This window comes from Triplophysa rosa, linkage group LG21 (genome assembly GCF_024868665.1).
Source record: "Triplophysa rosa linkage group LG21, Trosa_1v2, whole genome shotgun sequence".
NCBI classification, from domain to species: Eukaryota; Metazoa; Chordata; class Actinopteri; order Cypriniformes; family Nemacheilidae; genus Triplophysa; species Triplophysa rosa.
The window spans coordinates 15,799,006-15,811,917 of NC_079910.1; the positions used below are offsets into that span (position 1 = coordinate 15,799,006).

The following is a 12,912-nucleotide window of genomic DNA, read 5'->3' on the forward strand; positions in this document are numbered from 1 at the left end:
TAAATCTTCAAGCCGAGTATTAAATGCGCTGAAATAGCGCTGTGGGTTTTTAAAGGTACAGTACAGAGTTCAGGGCTCTCTATTGACATCTGTGGTTGAAACACAAAATCTCATGTAATTTAATAAGGTATTTTTATTACTTTATTTTCAGCCAATTTTCCACCAGCTATTATAATTGTTTTAGTTTTATGATATTTTATTAATATTTGAATTTGCTTTTATTTATTTATTCATTTTTAGCAATTTTGTGATTTTACAATTTATTAGTTTACTTTTATGTTCCTATATAAGTTGAATTAATTTTATTTTAGTCTGGTATTTTTTTATTCTAATTTAATCATTTTAATGCCTCAGGCTCACCTTAAATTTATTTCAGGTTATTCCTAAGGCAACATTTCTCATTTTTTTAGAAAATCATTTTGCCTCAAGTTCAAGTTTTTCAAAAAAATATTTAGGTCAATATTTTATTAGATTTCAAAAAACAGAATTATTTTAATATTTTTAGTTCTAGATTTAGTAAACTAAAAACCATTATGTTAATAAGACATTTTTATAGGCTTATCATAGCGACTCGAGGTAGGATGTACTCGTATATTTTTTTGTACACAAAATAACCAAGAATCCTCCATTGTATAGCCTACCTCTAGGTGAAGACGTTGTCTTCTCTTAAGTGTGAAACACATTTCTCTTTTGATGCAAAGTAGGCTTTATCATATTCACAGAAGTGAATGGTATTTGTCTGGCACTATTAATGTTGCGCTATTACTAGAATTTCATTTAAGAAGTGTTTGTGTGCATTTTCTATTGATCACGGCAGCAGTAATTGGCCATAACCAGATTTATGGTATAGTCAGGTGCACTTTCAGCATTTACAAAAGCCCATTCGAGTGCCTGCAAGGAATGTACTTGGGTATGCCAGATCAAGGTGGTCTGCTTCATCCTCCACAACTAGATTACAAAACTCAAAATCAGCTTGCAAGAGAGAAAATGATGCAGCTGAGGCTAAATTGTCTGTTTTGGAGATTTCATAATTCGTGACCTGCATAACTCCTTTAGTCGTGTACCAAAAACAACACAGACGTGCAGTGCATGCAAATAAACGACACTACCAGCGGCCGCGATTGATTTTTAGTAAATTCCCCTCTTGGTTACTCTCGCACATGAAGACAGAGTGATGGCCAGAGCAGTTTTTGAAGGAGCTGTCACTACTTTTCACTGTGGTGCCCTTACAAAAGACACAAAACCTCCCTTGTTCAATGCTTGAAAGCGTTCCAAAAAGAGTTTTCTATCAACTGAGTGAGTGTTTATAAAAATCTGAGGATATGACAGCTCAATTTTGCAAGCTCTACTTACCATATGTATCTGTTCAAACAGCACGTCTATAAAGACATAATGCACAGAACAGCCTTCATGTAAACAAATAAAGTGTCAAGGCGCTCATGTGCGGCAAAACATATTAACTTTGGATTCATTTGCAGCCTCGAGCCAATGAGTCTTCAAACGGTGGCGAACAAAAAGAAGTGACGATATCATCAGCGTAATCACACTCGTAGAGGAGGAGAAAAACAAAGCAAGTAAAGCGTCTTCCTTCAGGGCCTTTAGTTAGCATGCACATCATACACAGCCCCTCTCAAATTAATTGAAGCATTCATATTAATGCTGTTTACCTCCAATCCATCAATCTGCTCTGACCCAAGTTTGGCTGAGGTACAGTCCAGCTAGGAAGAGTCCCAAGAATGAGACATTTCTGTCAGCGGTTTGAAGCTAAAGCCCATTGAAATCCATTCAGGGGGATGTTGCCCGTGTTTCTAAGGCATCCTATGAAGCAACAGGAGTTAAATAGAAAAGCTGCCAAGCATGTTGGGTTCTCAGTGAGGTGTTAAACCTTAAACCAGAGAGGCCTTTTATCGCTTGGATGGGATAAAACGCAGTCCAGTGAAAGTGTGGACAATGTCTCTATCCTGCTCAACTATAGCAGCATCACATCAAGGTGTAAAAAGGCCAACCTTGAAAACTCCTATATAATAGCACTTGTTGTCATCCAACGTACTTTATGCCTTTATCTGTACCCTAGATGACTGCATTAAAAGATTATTTCACACAGAAGAATTCAATATACCTATTTACATTTACAAACAAATTGAAACAAATACTGTATTATAAAATATGAATACAGCCATTGAAAAATTTAAGAGACCATTCTAAATGTTGGTTTATTCAGCATTTCCAGATGTATTTTGGCCATTCCAGTCCAGTGTTTGTTGAATTTCAACAAAATCAAACCTCAGGAGTGACAAAGTCATCCAACAGCAATGTGAAAGAATTTTTTAACTTTTCCTAAAAAAAAAAAAAGTGATATTGCTTAAAAGTGAATATGAACTTGTTTTCTTTGCAGTACATTTACATTTAGTCATTTAGCAGACGCTTTTATCCAAAGCAACGTACAAAGTAGGGGAAAAACAGTAGAAGCAGTATTTGAGGTCTAAAAAATACCTGTTTCTCCAGTCTTTTTATTTAAAATTTGGGAGAATTATAATTAGTAGTTCACAGAATAAAAAAAAAAATTAACCTATAAACATACCTATAAATAGTAAATCTGCCCCTGTATATTACATCTGTATGATTATTAAAAAACATGGATCATATGTTTACTACCTAAAAATACAAATAATAAAATAAAATAATAAAAATGTCTGATGTTGATTTTTCATAGTCACATCCATAATGTTACATATTCCTCATAACTGTGCATGAAAATCAAAATATAGTAACTATTCAATGTTCTAAAGAGTCACCCAATCTCCATTTGTTGGGTATTATTGCTTCATTTTAGTTCACAGAAATCCAACAAAGTATGTCTCAAAAACAGTGTCCTTTTTGTCACATTCATAACACGTTTCCATTTTTTCAAATAGAAAACTTGTGCATGACTATATATTTTTGATTTCTAAAATAATGTATATTGTATATAGAGTATACTGTATTGATGTTTTAAACATGTTTTTACATTATTTCCATTATCAGTAAGGAATGTGGGGGGAGAATGTGGCACTTCGGATCACAGAGCAGTTCAAGGACGTGCAATAAATGCATACTGAATTAGACATAGATCCTCTTCCAAGGACACGCCATACATTTCTAATGAAATCCTCCCTTTCTACAGCGTTCACAAACAGATACGGACACAAATACTTAAGACAGTGATCATTTTGTCATATCATTTTGCCGTATCACTAGCCAGAGGGCTAGCTTGATTAATTTTACTTAGCGTCTTCATCCCAGATGAAATTAAGTTCAATTCCGGTGAAAAACATGTTTACTACCTTTATTATTATAGTTATTTTCACCGCTGTCAGAAAAAGCTACTTCAAAATATCCAGCGTGACACAATGATAGAGTTTGGGTTGACACATTGATTGAGGCATGCTTTATGAACCCATCCAAGGACAGGAAGATGACAACAAAAAGCCATGCAAGACTGAGGCAACAAGGTAAAAAGTTCTTTAAAAAGAGCGGTGCTCTTTGTAAAATTCCGTTGCCATGGTGATACAAACATGAACTGTCAATGGAGAAAGTGGCCGTCAAAAAATAAAAATAAATAAGGAAGAATTGGTGCCAGTGTGCATTCTCTGGATGACTGACATCAGAATATATAATAAGTGGAGCTTGTTTTTTTCTGGGTCTTAAACTGAGTTTAAAGATTCACATTGCTCTCGTCTTGATGAGTTTTTTTTGGCTGAAAGGAAGCCCCCAAAACAACTGTGAAGCATTGCTTAGCTGCTCTTTCCCACAGAGGAAGTTCATTTTCATGGTGAGTAATTTAGCATTGGGCAAAGCACTTGAAATTACTCTGTGGAGAGAATTTAAATATGACGATTTTGAAGTTGTGAGGGTTTGAATTAAATAACTTAAGCTGCAGATCTAGCAGAAAGTCTGATATAAATATGAGACTAAAAGTAAAATATGTAAGAAAAAACTAGATTAGCCCTTGTCAGGCCCAGCAAGGACGCAGTGGCAGAATGCCTGGGGTAACAAAAGGCTCATTTACTGATTAAACGAATTTCTTAAAATGGCAGGCAAAGTAACCAACTCAATTCACAAATGACTATGCGGCACTTTTGGCCAGCCTTATTCGCTTGTCAATACATCTTTCCCATTTACCTCACCGGCTCACGAGTCTCAAGAGCTGTGCTTGAGATGTATTGCTCGACTGTGAGATCAAATGGACTTTGTAATGAGCATATAGGCAGACGGGCTCATTAGGGGTTATGCAAATGAGCGCTTCTGTTTTCAAAACTAAGGGTTCTGTAAAATGAAGCAAACATTAAAACACATCTGTCATCACTGACGCTGACATCAAACTGCATGCTTTCCATCATGAGAATGTGTCTTGATCGGTTCAGATTGGTTAGTCAAAATGAGAGCCAACATTTTACTGCAAAAAAAAAAGCTCTTGCATGTCTGTGCAAACATCATTTTCATGATGGCAGGGTGTCTTGTTGATTTGACTTATCTAATCTTAGAGCTATACCAATTGTTTTTTGCATTCTATTTGACTTTGTAGATAGAACCTATGAACACAACGTTAAAAAAACATATTGTAATAAGTTGTCACAAAATATGAATAGTCCATTTTGTAAAAAGATTCTGATAGAATCGTATTATTCCAAGGCGACATCTGTTTAAGCCTATTTGTTGAGCCACGTGACCCGTATCAACATTTATTGTTTTTTATTCTGTGCTTATACTGCTTTAAGAAGGTCTCTCAGGTTATAGCTTTTTAAACTCCTTTTCTTATCTTATTTTCATAACTGAGGTTTATTTTTGACAGATCTATTAAGAGTCATAGGCTACAGAAAGTTTTATTAATAAAAAATCTTTAAAAAAATGGCTGGGGTTTTAGAAATCTGTTATTTATTTTCATTTTTCAAAGTTTGTTCAGAATATCGTGAAACAATTGTAATTGTGAACCCAGTAACGTGTATCGTGGCTAGTTTGGCTCATACTCAAGCAAAGCTAGACCGGAAGCAGAGAAGACACTGTTCCAGTTTGACCAATCTAAACAAAGGGGATGGGCTGACCAATCAGAGCACACAAGGCTTTTCGGAAGGAGGCCTTTAAAGGCAGAATGTGAACACAGCTAATGCATTAATGTACGGTATGAGAAAAATAATGTGTTTTTTCAACTTTAAATCATGTAAATGTATTCCAGCAAACCCTAAAAATAATATTATAAACTTTATAATAAACACTATATGGGCTCTTTAACAGGTTGCTTTCTGGCCTCTGATATTCGTTTCCATAAATATGGCTCATTTTTCTCAATAAGCAACACATACACCTATGTTTAACACCTGGGTTTTGAAGGTTTAGAATAAACCCACAACCCTCATAATAGTGATGCTTGCCTTCGCATTAGCCTCCAATTATCTGAGGTTAAGAGAAACTAAAAAGCACCCCATCTACACAATTACACATCCAGACAGGGTTATGCAAATGAGACAGACATCATCTTCAGACATCATCTTCAGCCATCACATCACACTGATTTTTTTGCACCCCGCCCCGAGCGTCCAATTTTACAGCGAGTCGAGTTAAAAGAAGTCCAGCTTTCAAATGTGCATCTTAAGACCCCTGCGTTGTTTGAGTCTGTTGCGGCGTGAGGCGAGAGCGTGTCTAATGCAAATGAATCCAATCGGGGTCAGGTGAATCCAAAACCAGCTTAATTACACATGCCTTCTTTAAAAATATCTTGATCTACACATTTCCTGCGTTTCGCAGGAGTCCTCAAGGGCAAAACAGAGCAAAAATCTGATATTTTGCCAATGCCTCTTTGGAACACATCGCTGCACTTCCCCTTCATTTTCCACCTGGCTGTCCATTTAAAAGATGAAGTCAGTGAATCCGATGAATGTGAAAGGGTTCTGATGAAGCAGCAAGAGAAGATTGCGCTGACTCACTGCAATCAGGCCGAGTCATGCTGTCACCCTATAGACCACAAAGCTTAACAGGCCTGTGAATATTTTATATTTCTCTGTTCTGTCAGAAAAGAACTTCATACGTAAAACACACCCACACATACTGTAGATAGGCAAATAAGCTCCCACGGGAGACTCCCCTCCATCAGTTAGCTACAGAAAACATCAAAACATCTTTGCAGCCCTGATCCAATCATACAGGTACCCTCTGCTATCTAAGCCGTCCTCTCCTTGGTGGACAGACAAAGCAAACGGGACGCTTTTTTCAACCTGCTAGCTTTGCGGGACGGTGGAGAAGAAGGGTTACAGCACCAAAGTCGGTTATCCGACCTCGGGGCAGATCGATCAAACCCGACCTCAGCGAGGCGCGTCATTTGACATCACAGAAAAGATGGCGACTAGCTAGTCGCAACCTTATGTGAACCGTAAACAAACTTTAAACTAGTTTTACATGAATGAACATGAACGTTAATATATCCAGAAACGGTTTATGAACAAATTCCTACGTTTGAATAGCTACCATATAATGTTCTCTGGTAGCTATTCTCAAGAGTTATATGGTAGCTAGCGTGGTTGACTGGAACGTACTGAGGTCGGAAGTCGGATATTTTACGACATCTCTTATAATTATATAATCTACATCGTCAATAAAATAAGATAATTGAAGCTTGTTATTATATTAGCTCTCCTTTAGCTCAGTGGAAAGAGCATGGCGCTAACAACGCCAAGGTCGTGGGTTCGATCCCAGGGGATTGCACATACTTAGAAACAAATTAATTAATAAATATAAATGTAAATATGCGTGCTTGGCAGTTCGACTGTGCAGCGCGTTCTTCAAATGCTGCCGGTCTGTAGGACAATGGGCAAACACTATACGTGCTTATGAAATGGCTGTAACCGATTCGTGATTTTCAACGAATGCCAGGAATTATCACTCTGGTATAGGCCTATTGTACAGACAATGAACAAGGCCACCAGGATTCTTCCCATAGCCTACATATTAGCCTATGCAGTATTAATAAGCTATGTAATGTATGTTGCCTTTAAAAAGTTACTGTCTTCATGCATTAATACATGTTGTGCATGTTTACGTCAAACGTTTTAAAATATCCCCTCGCATATAGACATGTGCCTATTAATTTCCAATTCTACATCTCTTGCACAGTATCTACATTTCATTTAAACTGGTGCTATCTAGAGGTCTTTTTATGCATAACAGGCACATTCAAAGTTACTCTTGAGCGCCAGGGGCGGAGCTGTCAGATGCAGTCAGAGCCAAGAATTTTATTTTTAATATTATTAAATATTCATTTTAAGCTTAATTCTAAATTTGAATTGTATAAATTAAATAAAAACATTTGAATTGTTTGTTTATTAATAATAATATCCAAATGTGCTCACGTTAAGTCAGTTACGTTACGGCCGTTACGCTGCGCGCCAATATCGCTGTCTGTAGATTCTCTTTCAATGATCATGTAAACATGGCTAAACAGCTATCCATGCGGCAGTTTTTCAAAAAACCACATCTAGACAATGACGCTGAAGAAACACACAGCGAGGCACCTGGAAATGAAGGTGAAATACACACAGCAACATCCAATGAGTCGAGTGCTAATGGCAGCATTTGTGCTTCAGCCTCCACTGATATACTCACTCAGCCGGCTTCCGAATTAGTAAATCAAAATCGTCCACAATAAATATGCCATATTTTGTAAAGCATGCAGACATTTTCCTGAGGTGCCCACCGAGTTTACTTTCACAAGAGAACCTTTATAAAAATTGGAAACGCCTCCGATAGGCCTGTAACAGACATGAGTCAAGTAAACCGCGCTGACTTTTGACGCATACAGGGAAAGCCATGCACCGCAAAGCCGTGGGACCGTGTTAAATCAACTGCACAGTGATGCCGTTTCTTTTGTATAGCGAAGTTTATTGAATTGCATTTGACGACACAGTGGGACAGAACACCGGTCCATCAATTTTTCTTAAAAATTACTTCGGTTGAAAGGGTGATGCGAATTATTATTTACAGGCCCACCTATCATCTACTTTCTGTATCCACCTCTGGTGAGCGCGCAAAAAGTTTCTCGTGCGCACAAGAAACTTTCGCGTGCACACGAGAAACTATCGTGTGCGCACGCGAAAGTCTTCTGACTGTTTATTTTTGCCAATGTCCCTTCCACGGCTCCGTATAAATCCGAGTTGTCTGGAACGCAGCATTAGCCTTGGAGGCAATAATAATGGAACCTAAATAGGATCTCTTCTAGTTAAAGGGACAGTTCACCCTGTGCTGAACACAGAGAAAGATATTTGGAAGAATGCTTGTAACCAAACAGTTCTTGGCCACCATTGACAAAAATAACAATTGTAGTCAAAAGTGCACCAGAACTACATTCTTCAAAATATCTTCTTTTGTGTTCAACAGAACAACGAAACTTACAAATACATTTTTCCTGCTATGATAGTCAATGGTGCCCAAAAACTGTTCTGTAACAAGTATTCTTCCAGATACCTTTTAAGGTTCAGAACAAAGGAAGGGTGAATAAATGAGGAATCAAAATCGAATATTTCATCACAATCTCACAGGAATTGGTTCATATATTACAAGGTGCATGGCTAATTTCGATGAATTCATACAATCTTTTGTACATTTTAATACTATTTGCTTTTGCGTCGGTAATGTTAGGTTTAGGGGTGGGGATTAGGGGAGGGGCTTCAGTGTTGCTTTTTTCTAGTAATCGTAGGTTATTGTACGATTCACATCATACGATGTCATTCGAATCTGCCACCTCATAAAATACGTACGAATTCCCGTGAGATCAGGTTGAATATTTGTCTTTGTGAATATCTTGTCTAAGAAGCCACTGTCTCCTTCAGGAAAATTAACCATGGTTTTCTTATAGTAAAAGCATTGTAAATATGTTTTTTGGCGGATTGATTTGTATGATTATAGTGTGACTTAGACATGTGCCCGGTTAACCGCGGTTACCACTAAATCCTGCTGAAACCGAGTTGGCTGCGATAATGCAAAATATCGATTATTTTATTGATGCGTCGCTTGTCCGTGAAGCACGTCTCTGGGATCAGTAGAAATGCTGCTCGATCTAAAAGCAGTGCGTGTTTAAGTCGCTTATAACGTGCATTTGAAAAAGCAACACCCGTCAAACATGATCGTTATAAATATACTTTATTATCATGAAAATACCTGAGGAGGATTGAGGATCAGTGATGAAAACATGTCCTTAGGCATTTCCTAGAACTACTTGTGTTATGGTCTCCTTCTGCAGCGCGTATTTGGAGTTTCTGCACGAGAGCGCCCTCTGGCTTTCGGATGCAGCAGCATTTTACCGTACTGCACTCACAAATTGTGCATAAATCACGTGATATATATTTTCGGTTAACCGGGCATATGTCTACATCAAAGTTTTAGTAATATTATGATAGTTAATTTGAGGTTAATACGGTTTTACCACAACTGAAACAATTTCTATGGTTAAACCATGGTCAGTTTTCCTGAGGGAGACAGTTGCTTCTTAGACAAGATTTTGACCAAACATTAGATTTAAACTCGCATTGATGGGCTGGTTGACGTATACTTTGCTGACTGTAACACCCCACGAGCGATATGAACAGTTTATTGACTGGTTAAAAAAATAACCAAAGCATAGTTAGTTCATCCCAAAACAAAAAATCGGTCTCATGTCATTCCAAACCTGCATGCTGTCATTTTTTCCCATGATACACAACATTTTTACTTCCTAACAAACACCGCTTGTTTAAGTTAATGGCTGTAAGGAAGCAGCAAGTCAGCTGCCTTAGGTTTCAGAATAAGTGTTTAGTTTATTGATTAGCCTGATTCCACGATTACCTCCTGATTACCTTTGTGACATCATCAATCTAAGGGCTCTACCCCGAAATCTTTAAAAGCAGTAACCTGCATTTCTGCATCTAATACAGTACAACACTTTAATTTAAATGTCAGTATACTGTAAGCAGAGGAACTCATGGAACATATAGGAACACTGAGAGTATGTTGGAGGCATGTGGAGGATGACAGTCAGATATATCTCCTAACAGTACAGCCATTAATAGCATGCTGGGTGCAATTAGTCCAAACATTGTGCTACAGAATCGCTTGCTAGCAATAAACAACCTTGTCAGGAATTAAACTGTTGGTTTTTAGCTAATTAGCAAGTATCACAATTACTACTGCTCAGGCTCAAGGATTTGAACAAACTTTAGGACGTAACTCGGCCTGCTCTGTTTATGCCACGGAAGCGAACGATACCTCGAATCATGCGGCTTGTTGAGTTGAGGTGTGCTATTATTTTTCCAAGCAATCAAACTTGCAATTTTACCCTAGCGGAAAGATGAAACAGGCGAAAAGAAATCCAGCTGAGTTACTTTCAAGGAGAGGCCCTAATCATATAATCATATGTAAAGACCAGAATACCACACAGACTTGTGGGTGGGTTTTGCATGGGCAAGTAACTGTTCTATTTTATTAAGAAAGTTTAAAATCCAAGTTGGTTATTTTTATTAAAGGGATAGTTCACCCAAAAATAAAAGATCTGTCATGAATTACTCTTCCTCAAGTTGTTCCAAACCCGCATACATTTCTTTGTTCAGTTAAACACAAAGAAAGATATTTGAAAGAATGTTAGCAACTGAGATTTCTGGGGCACCGCTGACTACAGTACCATAGCAGAAAGAATAATCGTTTTTTTTCTGTTGAACACAAAAGAAAATATTTTGAAGAATTTAGGAAAACAAACCATTTTAATGGTAGTCAATGGTGCCAAGTTTTTGTTTTTGACCAATTCATTTTTTGCATGCTTTTTCCAGTAGTTCGTGAATGCTGAATAAAGGTCTTTAAAAGTTGCTAACAATTCAAAAATAACAATGGGTTTCATAACTAGAACTAGAAAATATAACTGGAAAATGTAGAAATATTCATTCATTTCATTAATCCTTTCAATTGCTTTTCCAGGCATGGAACACAAACCAATTAGGCTACATCCTGGTTTTCCATGACCATGGGAATACCGAAAAGCAACTTGACTTGGTTGAAGAAAACCATTCTAAACTCACCCAACAAAACCTAGTTCAGTTCTCCACAGAGTTGATCCACTGGTGTTGTATGCGCACGACCAGACACGCACAACAATACAAATAGCTCAACAAAAACATAGTCAAATCCAGTTGTTTTTGAATTGCATTGTCAAACGTTCATCTTCACATCTGCTTGTTGCAGCAGCTCTGTTATTGCAAACAAATGCGATGCGCGCGCGAGCATATGCGCTCAATCTATCTTCGAGTCTCAACATCTTTCACTTAATTGGCTTCTCGAGCCACGCGAAGCGCGCGCGACTGCCCCCGGTGCCACACCCTCTTTTCATTAACTATACAGCCTTGACATCTCAGTTACACCGCAAAAAGCTACGTTTAAAATGATAGTGAAGCAAACCCTAGCATGAAATGCTAGTCTACACGATGCCATAGAACAGTTTAAAACGCAAGAGTTGGCATCCTCGGGGAGATAGCGACAATAGCCTCAAGTCAACTAACACCCAATGTAAGGATTGTTATAAGCTCAGTTCTTAAATACAATGTGATCTCTGTGAAATAGGTTTGTATACCTGCGCAAGATCATGCTCGTAGCTCGTTACAGGTTTTGTTCAGCATAACCCGTTAGACACAACGGCATCCTTTCACTGTCCGCTAATAGACCCTGTTTTTACGTTGATAAAATAACCACATGACCAAAGGACAGAAGACATTCATTGTGGAGACACCCGGCCTGCTGTCAAATGTCCGGATAACACACAATTTCAACCTTCTTGCAAGGGTACACATGCCGAGCCATCGTTTTTAACACTAAGATTAGGCTACACATCCAGTCTATTTACCGCGGTCACTTCGCAAATAGTGAGCATATACCGGACGGTATCGCAACAAAGAGCTCTACCTGTCTCTCCAGGTCTGACGCTCGGATTTCCGTCCAAATGATGACCATTGAAGTCTCACGCCAGCGATTGCCACCGCCCTGCTGCTTCTGTTCTCCGTCAAAGGATGGAGACCGTCCGAAAGCGATTAATGAGCGGAGCAGCGGACGGAGGGGGTAGAACAGATCTCCTGTGGATGGATGGGTGTAAGGAGAGGAGGAGAGGCGTTTAGGGGGCGTGCGCGCGCTTGAATAGACGAAACTCCTTCCTCACCGCTGCGAGAGGGATCTTTGAACCGAATATACACTGTTTTCATCATAACCAGTGCGCTTTAGGTAGTCCATACGTTACCAAAAACCAACCTTAATTCATTGCATGAATCCTTAAGAAAAATAACCATATTTTATTTATAGAAGGTTTCAGCTGCTGTACGTTACGTGGCCCAAACTTAACTTCCGGTAGACCTAATTTCATTTTAAAATAAATTGTTACAGCCAGACCCATAACCAAACACAGACTGGAAGTTAAAGTGATAGTTCACCCAAAAATAAAAATGCTGTCATCATTCATTCCGTCTAAAATTGTTCCAAATCTGTAGTGTTGCACTCGACACAAAAGATATTTGGAAGAATGTTTGGAACCAAACAGTTTTAGGGAACCATTGACTACTGGAAACGAAACTACTATGGTAGCCAATGGTGTCCCATAATGCCTTGGTTTCCCACGTTCTTCAAACGATCTTCTTTTGTGTTTAACAGAACAAAGAAATATTTGAAACAACTTGATAATTTTCATTTTTGGGTGAATGCCTTTAACTTTGGGCCAGGCGCATGCATCTGATGAAACTGATTTTTGTAGTCAAACCAAAGTAAATTGTTAATTGTAATGCAAATTGTAGTCTGCTTACCATCTACAGTAACGTTATAGTAACGTAGAGTTTGATAGTTTCAGTGTCCTCATAAGACACACATACATAAGTATACAATGGG

The 12,912-nt window shown here is 38.1% G+C and overlaps 1 protein-coding gene across 8 annotated transcripts in view; it reads right to left on the reverse strand.

Annotated features, from left to right (window-relative positions):
- si:dkey-178k16.1 (band 4.1-like protein 1) overlaps positions 1-12,176 on the reverse strand; it is a 64,493-nt gene extending 52,317 nt beyond the window's left edge. For 4 of the 8 annotated variants that reach the window (XM_057363038.1, XM_057363037.1, XM_057363036.1 and 1 more), the window contains exon 1: positions 11,947-12,175. The gene's annotated coding sequence lies outside the window, so the exon portion shown is untranslated. Of the gene's footprint in view, positions 1-11,946 lie in introns of all 8 variants that reach the window. The other 4 variants (XM_057363034.1, XM_057363033.1, XM_057363031.1 and 1 more) reach the window with 2 other exon arrangements.
- Positions 12,177-12,912: the final 736 nt, after the last annotated feature.